Here is a 16,553-nt window from a genome sequence, read left to right on the forward strand (position 1 = left end):
CCCAATAATACACTAAATACATGTAATATAGTGTATACAGTCTGATCCTTACATAACATTCTAACCACTACCCTGCCGCCCCAATAATACACTAAATACATGTAATATAGCCTATACAGTATGATCCTTACATAACATTCTAACCACTACCCTGCTGCCCCAATAATACACTAAATACATGTAATATAGTCTATACAGTCTGATCCTTACATACCATTCTAACCACTACCCTGCCGCCCCAATAATACACTAAATACATGTAATATAGTCTATACAGTCTGATCCTTACATACCATTCTAACCACTACCCTGCCACCCCGATAATACACTAAATACATGTAATATAGTGTATACAGTCTGATCCTTACATAACATTCTAACCACTACCCTGCCGCCCCAATAATACACTAAATACATGTAATATAGTCTATACAGTCTGATCCTTACATAACATTCTAACCACTACCCTGCCGCCCCAATAATACACTAAATACATGTAATATAGTCTATACAGTCTGATCCTTACATAACATTCTAACCACTACCCTGCCGCCCCAATAATACACTAAATACATGTAATATAGTCTATACAGTCTGATCCTTACATAACATTCTAACCACTACCCTGCCGCCCCAATAATACACTAAATACATGTAATATAGTCTATACAGTCTGATCCTTACATAACATTCTAACCACTACCCTGCCGCCCCAATAATACACTAAATACATGTAATATAGCCTATACAGTCTGATCCTTACATAACATTCTAACCACTACCCTGCCACCCCAATAATACACTAAATACATGTAATATAGCCTATACAGTCTGATCCTTACATAACATTCTAACCACTAGGCTACCCTGCCGCCCCAATAATACACTAAATACATGTAATATAGTCTATACAGTCTGATCCTTACATAACATTCTAACCACTACCCTGCCGCCCCAATAATACACTAAATACATGTAATATAGTCTATACAGTCTGATCCTTACATAACATACTAACCACTAGGCTACCCTGCCGCCACAATAATACACTAAATACATGTAATATAGTCTATACAGTCTGATCCTTACATAACATTCTAACCACTACCCTGCCGCCCCAATAATACACTAAATACATGTAATATAGTCTATACAGTCTGATCCTTACATAACATTCTAACCACTACCCTGCCGCCCCAATAATACACTAAATACATGTAATATAGTCTATACAGTCTGATCCTTACATAACATTCTAACCACTAGGCTACCCTGCCGCCCCAATAATACACTAAATACATGTAATATAGCCTATACAGTCTGATCCTTACATAACATACTAACCACTAGGCTACCCTGCCGCCCCAATAATACACTAAATACATGTAATATAGTCTATACAGTCTGATCCTTACATAACATTCTAACCACTACCCTGCCGCCCCAATAATACACTAAATACATGTAATATAGTCTATACAGTCTGATCCTTACATACCATTCTAACCACTACCCTGCCACCCCGATAATACACTAAATACATGTAATATAGTCTATACAGTCTGATCCTTACATAACATTCTAACCACTAGGCTACCCCGCTGCCCCAATAATACACTAAATACATGTAATATAGTCTATACAGTCTGATCCTTACATACCATTCTAACCACTACCCTGCCACCCCGATAATACACTAAATACATGTAATATAGCCTATACAGTCTGATCCTTACATAACATTCTAACCACTAGGCTACCCTGCTGCCCCAATAATACACTAAATACATGTAATATAGCCTATACAGTCTGATCCTTACATAACATTCTAACCACTACCCTGCCGCCCCGATAATACACTAAATACATGTAATATAGCCTATACAGTCTGATCCTTACATAACATTCTAACCACTAGGCTACCCTGCTGCCCCAATAATACACTAAATACATGTAATATAGTCTATACAGTCTGATCCTTACATAACATTCTAACCACTACCCTGCCGCCCCGATAATACACTAAATACATGTAATATAGTCTATACAGTCTGATCCTTACATACCATTCTAACCACTACCCTGCCACCCCAATAATACACTAAATACATGTAATATAGTCTATACAGTCTGATCCTTACATAACATTCTAACCACTACCCTGCCGCCCCAATAATACACTAAATACATGTAATATAGCCTATACAGTCTGATCCTTACATAACATTCTAACCACTAGGCTACCCTGCCGCCCCAATAATACACTAAATACATGTAATATAGTCTATATAGTCTGATCCTTACATAACATTCTAACCACTAGGCTACCCTGCCACCCCAATAATACACTAAATACATGTAATATAGTCTATACAGTCTGATCCTTACATAACATTCTAACCACTACCCTGCTGCCCCAATAATACACTAAATACATGTAATATAGTCTATACAGTCTGATCCTTACATAACATTCTAACCACTACCCTGCCGCCCCAATAATACACTAAATACATGTAATATAGTCTATACAGTCTGATCCTTACATAACATTCTAACCACTACCCTGCCGCCCCAATAATACACTAAATACATGTAATATAGTCTATACAGTCTGATCCTTACATACCATTCTAACCACTACCCTGCCACCCCGATAATACACTAAATACATGTAATATAGTCTATACAGTCTGATCCTTACATAACATTCTAACCACTAGGCTACCCTGCTGCCCCAATAATACACTAAATACATGTAATATAGCCTATACAGTCTGATCCTTACATAACATTCTAACCACTAGGCTACCCTGCTGCCCCAATAATACACTAAATACATGTAATATAGTCTATACAGTCTGATCCTTACATACCATTCTAACCACTACCCTGCCACCCCGATAATACACTAAATACATGTAATATAGTCTATACAGTCTGATCCTTACATAACATTCTAACCACTAGGCTACCCTGCTGCCCCAATAATACACTAAATACATGTAATATAGCCTATACAGTCTGATCCTTACATAACATTCTAACCACTACCCTGCCGCCCCGATAATACACTAAATACATGTAATATAGCCTATACAGTCTGATCCTTACATAACATTCTAACCACTAGGCTACCCTGCTGCCCCAATAATACACTAAATACATGTAATATAGCCTATACAGTCTGATCCTTACATAACATTCTAACCACTACCCTGCCGCCCCGATAATACACTAAATACATGTAATATAGCCTATACAGTCTGATCCTTACATAACATTCTAACCCCTAGGCTACCCTGCTGCCCCAATAATACACTAAATACATGTAATATAGTCTATACAGTCTGATCCTTACATAACATTCTAACCACTACCCTGCCGCCCCGATAATACACTAAATACATGTAATATAGTCTATACAGTCTGATCCTTACATACCATTCTAACCACTACCCTGCCACCCCAATAATACACTAAATACATGTAATATAGTCTATACAGTCTGATCCTTACATAACATTCTAACCACTACCCTGCCACCCCGATAATACACTATATACATGTAATATAGTCTATACAGTCTGATCCTTACATAACATTCTAACCACTAGGCTACCCTGCTGCCCCAATAATACACTAAATACATGTAATATAGTCTATACAGTCTGATCCTTACATAACATTCTAACCACTAGGCTACCCTGCTGCCCCAATAATACACTAAATACATGTAATATAGCCTATACAGTCTGATCCTTACATAACATTCAAACCACTACCCTGCCGCCCCGATAATACACTAAATACATGTAATATAGTCTATACAGTCTGATCCTTACATAACACTCTAACCACTAGGCTACCCTGCTGCCCCAATAATACACTAAATACATGTAATATAGTCTATACAGTCTGATCCTTACATAACATTCTAACCACTACCCTGCTGCCCCAATAATACACTAAATACATGTAATATAGTCTATACAGTCTGATCCTTACATAACATTCTAACCACTACCCTGCCGCCCCAATAATACACTAAATACATGTAATATAGCCTATACAGTCTGATCCTTACATAACATTCTAACCACTAGGCTACCCTGCTGCCCCAATAATACACTAAATACATGTAATATCGTCTATACAGTCTGATCCTTACATAACATTCTAACCACTACCCTGCTGCCCCAATAATACACTAAATACATGTAATATAGCCTATACAGTCTGATCCTTACATAACATTCTAACCACTAGGCTACCCTGCCGCCCCAATAATACACTAAATACATGTAATATAGCCTATACAGTCTGATCCTTACATAACATTCTAACCACTAGGCTACCCTGCCGCCCCAATAATACACTAAATACATGTAATATAGTCTATACAGTCTGATCCTTACATAACATTATAACCACTAGGCTACCCTGCTGCCCCAATAATACACTAAATACATGTAATATAGCCTATACAGTCTGATCCTTACATAACATTCTAACCACTAGGCTACCCTGCCGCCCCAATAATACACTAAATACATGTAATATAGTCTATACAGTCTGATCCTTACATAACATTATAACCACTAGGCTACCCTGCCACCCCAATAATACACTAAATACATGTAAAAGAGCCTATACAGTCTGATCCTTACTTAACATCGTCACTCCACTTTATGAATCGTGTTGTCTTGCTTAGTGTCCATTCTCTTATTGGCTCAGATATTGGGGCATAGATTCTATTGGTGGTGACATGCACACTCCTACTGGTGTCTATAACTGATTATCTAATGTTCCTGTCCAGTAACCTTCACAAGATCAGACCGATGTTGTCTCTGTATCATTAACACATGTGTGTCCAGTAGCCTTCACAAGATCAGATATGGCTCAGACCAGACACGTCTTGTTAGTCTCCTTGCCTCATCTACACAGATTCTGCTTACGTTCTGTTTTTTACATGTCTAATAGTGACTCCATGTTGATCCAGCTTTGTACACTCACATGGGCTCAGCCTTCATTCTGCTTACACATGTCTAGTATTTAAACTTATATCGATTCATATTTCTACTTCAAAGAGAACAGTATAGATTACTGAAAATCACCAGATGACTGGACAATTCTCCCACACAGTCAGTTAGGAACAAATTGTTATTTACGATGACGGCCTATCCCAGCCAAACCCGGACAACACTGGGCCAATTGTGCCCCACTATGGGACTCCCAATAACAGCTGGATGTGATGCAGCCTGGATTCAAACCAGGTACTTCAGTGACACCTCTTGTACTGAGATGCAGTGTCTTAAATACATAAACATAAATAACATGTGTTGAATACAACTGGTGTAGACTTTACTGTGAAATGCTCACGAGACCCCAACAATGAAGAGTTAAAACATTATACCTTTTATGTGGTACATTTTCACAACTCATAGTACAAAACTCCTAACTGGTCAACTTGTAACACAGACAGTCTTTCATTCAAAACCTGTCATTCATTCATTCATTTGGATTGTAAACATCTCTCACCACACAACCATTGATTCAGAACAGAAGTTTATTGTGAAATGTAATGAGAACGTTGGTTTAATCACCAAAACACAACATATTTATATCTTTTTTCAATTTAGTCATTTTAACTACCAGTTGATCCAATAGAAAACAATGAAAGATACGTGTTTCAAAATGACCCTTAGAAGTGCTGACAGTAATATACTACAGTACTGTAAATTACAGTAGATTACACAGTTCACATTAGACACTTAGTGAAATGACAAGATGATGTCATAATACTGCATCAACTGGATGTTTAATGCAGCAGAATGAGGTTCTTAGAACTCCACTGTGTCTGAGCTGAGAGGAGCTTATGAGATGGAACTCCAGCTACTGATTGATGATGGTCAGTAGAGCTTCTGAGATGGAACTCCAGCTACTGATTGATGATGGTCAGTAGAGCTTCTGAGATGGAACTCCAGCTACTGATTGATGATGGTCAGTAGAGCTTCTGAGATGGAACTCCAGCTACTGATTGATGATGGTCAGTAGAGCTTCTGAGATGGAACTCCAGCTACTGATTGATGATGGTCAGTAGATCTTCTGAGATGGAACTCCAGCTACTGATTGATGATGGTCAGTAGAGCTTCTGAGATGGAACTCCAGCTACTGATTGATGATGGTCAGTAGAGCTTCTGAGATGGAACTCCAGCTACTGATTGATGATGGTCAGTAGAGCTTCTGAGATGGAACTCCAGCTACTGATTGATGATGGTCAGTAGATCTTCTGAGATGGAACTCCAGCTACTGATTGATGATGGTCAGTAGAGCTTCTGAGATGGAACTCCAGCTACTGATTGATGATGGTCAGTAGAGCTTCTGAGATGGAACTCCAGCTACTGATTGATGATGGTCAGTAGATCTTCTGAGATGGAACTCCAGCTACTGATTGATGATGGTCAGTAGAGCTTCTGAGATGGAACTCCAGCTACTGATTGATGATGGTCAGTAGAGCTTCTGAGATGGAACTCCAGCTACTGATTGATGATGGTCAGTAGAGCTTCTGAGATGGAACTCCAGCTACTGATTGATGATGGTCAGTAGAGCTTCTGAGATGGAACTCCAGCTACTGATTGATGATGGTCAGTAGAACTTCTGAGATGGAACTCCAGCTACTGATTGATGATGGTCAGTAGAACTTCTGAGATGGAACTCCAGCTACTGATTGATGATGGTCAGTAGAGCTTCTGAGATGGAACTCCAGCTACTGATTGATGATGGTCAGTAGAACTTCTGAGATGGAACTCCAGCTACTGATTGATGATGGTCTTGTCCTCTCTCTCTCTCGGAGCCGCGTTCCATAGAATGACTTGGTGTTTGTGTGCCGGGTGGTACCAGGGTGGAGATGGCTCGTTATGGATAATTATGAGAGGAACTTTGTTTTGGGGGCCAGACCCTGGTTTCCACACAATGACAACAGTCTTTACAGTAGATACTGTGTGCTGTAAATTATTACTTTATTTCATACCACGTCTCACCTTGTGACCCCTTCACTCTAATGTGACATATTCAAAACACTACTATCACAACCTTTTTCAATGTGAAGACTAAGATGCTGTTGTTATACGGTATATTGTTGGTGTACTCAAACAAGAAAGGAACACAAATGTAAAAATTAAAGTTTACTATTTCAACATGACTCAATACATTTCAAAGGGCATACTGTAAGCACACAAACAGTAAAAATGCAAACATAGAGTAAATATATTTAGCATACGCAAAGGAGGAAAAATAGTCCTATTTAAACTACTGTACTGTATGTTACATCAACTGTATGGAATAGATAAAGAAACTGTCAAAATACAGTCACATCTAAATCATAAGACAAGAAACAAATACTCAGGTGATATTCTCCTGGACCAGACAGCATCACCGGTGATATTCTCCTGGACCAGACAGCATCACAGGTGATATTCTCCTGGACCAGACAGCATCACAGGTGATATTCTCCTGGACCAGACAGCATCACAGGTGATATTCTCCTGGACCAGACAGCTGGGGGAATACACTATATATACAAAAGAATGTGGACACCCCTTCAAATTAGTAGATTGGGCCATTTCAGCCACACCAGTTGCTGACAGGTGTATAAAAATGTGCACACAGCCATGCAATCTCCATAGACAAACATTGGCAGTAGAATGGCTTTACTGAAGATCTCCGTAACTTTCAACGTGGCACCGTCATAGGATGGCACCTTTCCAACAAGTCAGTTTGTCAAGTTTCTGACCTGCTAGAGCTTCCCCGGTCAACTGTAAGTGCTGTTATTGTGAAGTGGAAACATCTAGGACCAACAACGGCTCAGCCAAGAAGTAGTGGGCCACACAAGCTCACAGAACGGGACCGCCGAGTGCTGAAGCGTGTAACGTGTAAAAATCATCTGTACTTGGTTGGAACACTCACTAACAAGTTCCAAACTGCCTCTGGAAGCAACATCAGCACAAGAAACTGTTTGTCAGGAGCTTCATGAAATGGGTTTCCAGGGCCGAGCAGCTGCATACAAGCCTAAGATCACCATGTGCAATGCCAAGTGGAGGCTTAAGTGGTGTAAAGCTCACTGCCATTGGACTCTGGAGCAGTGGAAACGTATTCTCTGGAGTGATGAAACATGCTTCACCTTCTAGCAATCTAAAGGACTATTCTGGGTTTGGCGGATGCCAGGAGAATGCTACCTGCCCCAATGCATTGTGCCCACTGTAAAGTTTGGTGGAGGAGGAATAATGGTCTGGGGTTGTTTTTCATGGTTCGGGCTAGGCCCCTTAGTTCCAGTGAAGGAGAATCTCAATGCTACAGAATAGAATGACATTCTAGAGGAATCTGGGCTTCCAACTTTGTGGCAACAGTTTGGGGAAGGCCCTTTCCTGTTTCAGCATGACAATGCCCCTGTACGCAAAGCGAGTTCCATACATGAATGGTTAGTCGAGATTGGTGTGGAAGAACTTCACAAGCCCTGACCTTAACAACGTCGAACACCTTTGGGATGAAGTGGAACGCCGACTGTGAGCCAGGCCTAATCGCCCAACATCAGTGCCCGACCTCACTAATGCTCTTGTGGCTGAATGGAAGCAAGTCCCCGCAGCAATGTTTCAACATCTAGTGGAAAGCCTTCCCAGAAGAGTGGAGGCTGTTATAGCAGCAACGGGGGGACCAACTCCATATTAATGCCCATGATTTTGGAATGAGATGTTTGACGAGCAGGTGTCCACATACTTTTGTTGATTTATTGTATATACTACAGACAGACATACAGACAGACAGACCTACTACTCACCCCTCCACTCTCTCCCTGAGTCCATCCCACAGACAGACAGAACGACAGACCTACTACTCACCCCTCCACTCTCTCCCTGAGTCCATCCCACAGACAGACAGAACGACAGACCTACTAGTCACCCCTCCACTCTCTCCCTGAGTCCATCCCACAGACAGACAGAACGACAGACCTACTAGTCACCCCTCCACTCTCTCCCTGAGTCCATCCCACAGACAGACAGAACGACAGACCTACTACTCACCCCTCCACTCTCTCCCTGAGTCCAGGCGACCGACCGACCGGACGGACAGACAGACAGACAGAACTACTAGTCACCCCTCCACTCTCTCCCTGAGTCCAGGTGACAAACAGACAGACAGACAGACAGACAGACAGACAGACAGACAGACAGACAGACAGACAGAACTACTAGTCACCCCTCCACTCTCTCCCTGAGTCCAGGCCCCAGACAGACAGACAGACAGAACTACTAGTCACCCCTCCACTCTCTCCCTGAGTCCAGGCCCCAGACAGACAGACAGACAGACAGAACTACTAGTCACCCCTCCACTCTCTCCCTGAGTCCAGGCCCCAGACAGACAGAACAGCAACACCGTCAGAACTATAGCAGTCTTCATTCTGAAATGACTCTGGTCTTCTTCAGAAGTAGTGCAGTAGTCTACAGGGTTCAGAACTCACCTTTTTAAACACTTCTTATCACTCATATCATGAGGTTTCACATGTGTTTGGTTACATAGTGTCCAATGTTCTTCTGTGTGATAAAACAGCAAACATTAAGAGTGTTTACTTATCAGACCCACATATATAATAAATATACTATAATATACTATATTCATATGCTTTTAGTACTCACACATGAATCATATCCTGTATGCAGGTCATGTGTTGTTTTGAGCCAGCAGTAAAAACACACTGACAGGACAGTTCCTCTTATGGCCACTAGGTGATAATCTGGTGTCACAGACGCAGGACTGTAGACTAGAAAGAAGCATTGCCCCAATTATCTCTATTTCTCCTAAAGTGTGCACTCGTTCCCTTCACTGAAATGACTGGTACACTAAATATAATGGAAACGCCCACTTGATAACAGAAGGTAGAGTCCTCTGAGTGGAACGGTGGGAGAAAAACAGTACCTCCTCTCCCTTTCTCCCATCCTCCTCTTCTCTCTCTCCTCTTTTCTCCTCTCCTCTTTTCTCCTCTCCTCTCCTCTCCTCTCCTCTCCTCTCCTCTCCTCTCCTCGCCTCGCCTCGCCTCGCCTCGCCTCGCCTCGCCTCGCCTCGCCTCTCCTCTCCTCTCCTCTCCTCTCCTCTCCTCTCCCCTTTCTCCCATCCTCCTCTTCTCTCTCTCCTCTTTTCTCCACCTCTCCTCCCTCTCCTCTCCCTTTCTCCCATCCTCCTCTTCTCTCTCTTCTCTTTTATCCCCCTCTCCCCCCTCTCCTCTCCTCCTTCCTCTCCCCTTCATCTTTTTATCACTGACTTCTCACCAGTGATGTCATCATAACCAGTAACCTGTTCCTCTCTTGTCCCAGCCCAGCCTGACCCTGACATATAGCATCAGGCCTGTTGAGTTGACTTGTGTAACAGACCTCTAGCTTCTACACCACATCCCCCCTTTTCCTGCTCTAACATGAGACCTCATCAGTACTCATTTTGGGTGCTGGTACTGTTTATATTGATGTGCTGGAACATTAAGCCAATATTCTATACGAGGTGAACTCAAGCAGTAGAAAGTTAGAGCTGATATTATAGGACACACTATGTGTAACTTTGCTGCTCTATCAGCAGTTTCCTGTGGAGTTTTTTTAACATATCAGTTTGCTGTAGTGTGTTCAACCACTGATCCAAGATAAGATGCTAAGAAGTTTATCTCACATCATTGAAGTTAGGACGTAATGAGATAGAAGTCATAAAAATGTGTCTCAAAGCAGGACAATGATGTGATCACCTGTAAATGTACTTTACTGTAGCCTAACTGTCCATCTGGGGACAGGCACTAATGTCAGTTAAGTTGTGATGGTGTCCTGCATCTGACTGTTGTATATTCAGTGTGTCAATGATTGATTGTATCTGTCTCTATGTAAATGAATGAGAGTATATATTATATTGGTGTTATGTTAGAGTAGGAGAAGGGAGGGGCGTAGATGATAGAGGTCTATGAGCTGAGTCAAGATCAACAGGTCCAACACTATACGTCAAGAAGAGAGAGAGGGAGAGAGAAAGAGAGAGAGAGAGGGAGAGAGAGAGAGATGGAAGAGAGAGGAGGGGTGGGGAGAGAAATTTGAGGAGGAGGAGAAAGAGAGAGGAGGGTAGGGAGAGAGGAGGGTAGGGGAGAGAGAAAGGGAAGAGGAGAGAGAAAGGGAGGGGAGAATGGAGGGTTGGGGAGAGAGAAGTGGAGAGGAGAGAGTAGGGTAGGGGAGAGAGTAGGGTAGGGGAGAGAGAAGTGGAGAGGAGAGAGGAGGGTGGGGGAGAGAGGAGGGTAGAGGAGGGTGGAGGAGAGAGGAGGGTAGAGGAGAGAGGAGGATAGAGGAGAGAGGAGGGTAGAGGAGAGAGAAAGGGAAGAGGAGAGAGGAGGATAGAGGAGAGAGGAGGGTAGAGGAGAGAGAAAGGGAAGAGGAGAGAGTAGGGTAGAGGAGAGAGAAGTGGAGAGGAGAGAGGAGGGTAGAGGAGAGAGGAGGGTAGAGGAGAGAGAAGTGGAGAGGAGAGAGTAGGGTAGAGGAGAGAGAAGTGGAGAGGAGAGAGGAGGGTAGGGGAGAGAGGAGGGTAGAGGAGAGAGGAGGGTAGATGAGAGAGAAGTGGAGAGGAGAGAGTAGGGTAGGGGAGAGAGGAGGTTAGAGGAGAGAGAAGTGGAGAGGAGAGAGTAGGGGAGGGGAGAGAGGAGGGTAGAGGAGAGAGAAGTGGAGAGGAGAGAGAAGTGGAGAGGAGAGAGGAGGGGAGGGGAGAGAGGAGGGTAGAGGAGAGAGAAGTGGAGAGGAGAGAGGAGGGGAGGGGAGAGAGGCTAAGGTAGAGAGAAAGGGAAGGTAGGGGAGAGAAAGGGTATACGAGAGAGTGTGTGTACACGTGGTTGTTGGTGTGGCTGAAATAGAATCCACTAATTTGAAGGGGTGTCCACATACTTTTGTATATATAGTGTATGTACACATGTGTGTTGTTGCACCATACCAACGATAAGCCTGTCTTCCCATCACATCATGAAAGGTCATGTTGATGTTCATTTAACCTCTGTCTCTCTCTTCCTCTGACTCCTCCCTTTCTCCTCTGTCTCTCTCTTCCTCTGACTCCTCCCTTTCTCCTCTGTCTCTCTCTTCCTCTGACTCCTCCCTTTCTCCTTTGTCTCTCTCTTCCTCTGACTCCTCCCTTTCTCCTCTGTCTCTCTCTTCCTCTGACTCCTCCCTTTCTCCTCTGTTTCTCTCTTCCTCTGACTCCTCCCTTTCTCCTCTGTCTCTCTCTTCCTCTGACTCCTCCCTTTCTCCTCTGTCTCTCTCTTCCTCTGACTCCTCCCTTTCTCCTTTGTTTCTCTCTTCCTCTGACTCCTCCCTTTCTCCTCTGACTCCTCCCTTTCTCCTCTGTCTTTCTCTTCCTCTGACTCCTCCCTTTCTCCTCTGTCTCTCTTCCTCTGACTCCTCCCTTTCTCCTCTGTCTCTCTCTTCCTCTGACTCCTCCCTTTCTCCTCTGTCTCTCTCTTCCTCTGACTCCTCCCTTTCTCCTTTGTTCCTTTCTCCTCTGACTCCTCCCTTTCTCCTCTGTCTCTCTCTTCCTCTGACTCCTCCCTTTCTCCTCTGTCTCTCTCTTCCTCTGACTCCTCCCTTTCTCCTTTGTTTCTCTCTTCCTCTGACTCCTCCCTTTCTCCTCTGACTCCTCCCTTTCTCCTCTGTCTTTCTCTTCCTCTGACTCCTCCCTTTCTCCTCTGTCTCTCTTCCTCTGACTCCTCCCTTTCTCCTCTGTCTCTCTCTTCCTCTGACTCCTCCCTTTCTCCTCTGTCTCTCTCTTCCTCTGACTCCTCCCTTTCTCCTTTGTTCCTTTCTCCTCTGACTCCTCCCTTTCTCCTCTGTCTCTCTCTTCCTCTGACTCCTCCCTTTCTCCTCTGTCTCTCTCTTCCTCTGACTCCTCCCTTTCTCCTCTGCCTCTTCCTCTGACTCCTCTCTTTCTCCTTTGTTTCTCTCTGTCTCTCTGTCTCTTTCTCTCTCTTTCTCCTCTGTCTCTCTCTGTCTCCTCAGATCTCCAGGCTCAAAGCGTCAGTCCACCAGGTAGGTAGAGTATAAATCTACAGTGATTATAACAGTTCTATATTAGTCAACTTTATTATCCCACATGGAGAAAGTAGTATGACCATAAACACTATTCTAAAACCCAATAACAAGTAGTGTTTTATGGAACTACTGATACTTGACATATTATATATTGTATTGGTCTGATGTTAGAGTAGGAGAAGGGGGGTGTAGATGATAGAGGTCTGTTACCCAAGTCAACAGGTCTGATGTTACAGTAGGAGAAGGGGGGGTGTAGATGCTAGAGGTCTGTTACCCAAGTCAACAGGTCTGATGCTATCTGTCAGGAAGAGAGAGAGAGGAACAGAGAGAGAGGAAGGAGAGAGAGAGAGAAGGCGTGGAGAGAAAGGGAGATGTCAACAGAGATAGGGAGAGCTAGAAGGAGGGGAGAGAAAGGGAGATGTCAACAGAGATAGGGAGAGCTAGAATGAGGAGAGAGAGAGGGAGATGTCAACAGAGATAGGGAGAGCTAGAAGGAGGGGAGAGAGAGGGAGATGTCAACAGAGATAGGGAGAGCTAGAAGGAGAGGAGAGAGAGGGAGATGTCAACAGAGATAGGGAGAGCTAGAAGGAGGAGAGAGAGGGAGATGTCAACAGAGATAGGGGGAGCTAGAAGGAGGGGAGAGAGAGGGAGATGTCAACAGAGATAGGGAGAGCTAGAAGGAGGAGAGAAAGGAAGATGTCAACAGAGATGGGGCTGACAGAATAACATGCCGTCAACTCAATATCTTTTCATTACTGACTTCTCACCAGTGATGTCATCATAACCTGTAACCTTTTCCACTTTTCCAGTCTTGGTCCGGCTCAGCTTGACCCTGACCTCTGAAATTAATGATTAAAAAAATTATTTAAAAAATGTAATTAGATTTAATCTCATCTGCAAAGAGAGTTACACATTTGCATGGAAGGGGAATGTACACTACATGACCAAAAGTATGTGGACACCTGCTCATCTAACATCTCATTCCAAAATCATGGGTATTAATATGGAGTTGGTGCCCCTTTGCTGCTATAACAGCCTCCAGTCTTCTGGGAAGGCTTTCCACTAGATGTTGGAACATTGCTGCAGGGACTTGCTTCCATTCAGCCACAACAGCATTAGTGAGGTTGGGCGATTAGGCCTGGCTCACAGTCAGCGTTTCAATTCATCCCTAAAGGTATTCAATAGGGTTTAGGTCAGGGCTCTGTGCAGGCCAGTAAAGTTCTTCCATATCAATCTCAACAAACTATTTCTGTATGGACCTCGCTTTGTGTACAGGGGCATTGTCATGCTGAAACAGGAAAGGGCCTTCCCCAAACTGTTGCCACAAAGTTGGAAGCACAGAATAGTCTAGAATGTCATTGTATGCTGTAGCGATTAGATTTCCCTTCAATGGAACTAAGGGGCCTAACACGATCCATTAAAAACAACCCCAGACCATGATTCCTACTCCACCAAACTTTACAGTTGGCACTATGCTTTGGGGCAGGTAGCGTTCTCCTGGCATCTGCCAAACCCAGGTTTGTGGTTCTGACTGCCAGATGGGGAAACGTGATTCATCACTCCAGAGAAAGTGTTTCCACTCCAGCAGACGCTTGGCATTGCACATGTTGATCTTAGGCTTGTGTGCTGCTGCTCGGCCGTAGAAACCCATTTCATGAAGCTCCAGACGAACAGTTCTTGTGCTGAAGTTGCTTCCAGAGGAAGTTTGGAACTCGGAAGTGAGTGTTGCAACCGAGGACAGATGATTTTTACACGCGACAAACTTCAGCACTCGCGGTCTCGTTCTGTGAGCTTGTGTGAGCTACCACTTCGAGGCTAAGCCACTGCTGCTCCTAGATGTTTCCACTTCACAATAACAGCACTTACAGTTGACCGGGGCAGCTCTAGCAGATAGACATTTGATGAACTGACTTGTTGGAAAGGTAGCATACTATGATGGTGACATGTTGATTGTCACTGAGTTCCTCAGTAAGGCCATTGTACTGTCAATGTTTGTCTATGGAGATTGCATGGCAGTGTGCTCAATTTTTTTTCACAGGTCAGGAAAGGGTGTGCCTGAAATAGCCAAATCCACTAATTTGAAGGGGTGTCCACATACTTTTGTATTTACTGTAAGGTGTAGCTGGGTCGGCCCGTCCTCCACCACCCCAACCCAACACATCCCACTCAGCTTTAGGGTCTTAGTGAAACATTCATTGTTGGTTTCAGGTGTGTTGGGTCAAGGCCAGAGTGACAACCCACAGGACAGCAGACCACCAGGACTGAACAACCCAACAGCTGTTGAAAACATGAAGTGTACAGTGTTCCATATAAGGCATCCTGACCTCATGAACGTTGACCAGTAAATCAAATCTAGTGATACACAACGAGACATTTCTGCCGTCCATTGTGACATTGTTGGAGGATAACCAACCTTCCAATGAACTAAAATGCATTTCTTAGCCTTTATAAATGCTTGGTTACACAGTTTCTTCTGATAACAGTCTCCGGTATCAACATTTCCAAGCCAACAAATACAGAGAGAAAAGAGAATCTGTAGACATGCTGAGATTAAAGAGCATCCTCTTTACCAGAATTCAGCCAGAATTCACAAGACCACAACATACGCAAATATGTCCCCTTTTGTGGGGGGGGGGGGGGGGGGGTCTTTAATCAACCACAAGGCTGGGTGAGAGAGATAGTTCTTACTCACTGACAGACTGAGGAGGAGACAGGGGAGGAGGGAGAGAGAGAGAGAGAGATAGGAGAGAGATAGTTCTTAAATACTGACAGACTGAGGAGGAGACAGGGGAGGAGGGAGAGAGAGAGAGATCGAAGAGAGAGATAGTTCTTACTAACTGACAGACTGAGGAGGAGACAGGGGAGGAGGGAGAGAGAGAGAGATAGGAGAGAGGTAGTTCTTACTCACTGACAGACTGAGGAGGAGACAGGGGAGGAGGGAGAGAGAGAGAGATCGAAGAGAGAGATAGTTCTTACTCACTGACAGCCTGAGGAGGAGACAGGGGAGGAGGGAGAGAGAGAGAGATAGATAGGAGAGAGAGATAGTTCTTACTCACTGACAAACTGAGGAGGAGACAGGGGAGGAGGGAGAGAGAGAGATCGAAGAGAGAGATAGTTCTTACTCACTGACAGACTGAGGAGGAGACAGGGGAGGAGGGAGAGAGAGAGAGATAGGAGAGAGATAGTTCTTACTCACTGACATACTGAGGAGGAGACAGGGGAGGAGGGAGAGAGAGAGAGATAGGAGAGAGAGATAGTTCTTACTCACTGACAGACTGAGGAGGAGACAGGGGAGGAGGGAGAGAGAGAGATCGAAGAGAGAGATAGTTCTTACTCACTGACAGCCTGAGGAGGAGACAGGGGAGGAGGGAGAGAGAGAGAGAGATATGAGAGGAGAGAGAGATAGTTCTGGATGTGCTGGGTTATGTTGTAACTAGATGTGCTGGGTTATGTTGTAACTAGATGTGC

This window comes from Salvelinus fontinalis, unplaced genomic scaffold (assembly GCF_029448725.1).
Source record: "Salvelinus fontinalis isolate EN_2023a unplaced genomic scaffold, ASM2944872v1 scaffold_0463, whole genome shotgun sequence".
Lineage (NCBI taxonomy): Eukaryota > Metazoa > Chordata > Actinopteri > Salmoniformes > Salmonidae > Salvelinus > Salvelinus fontinalis.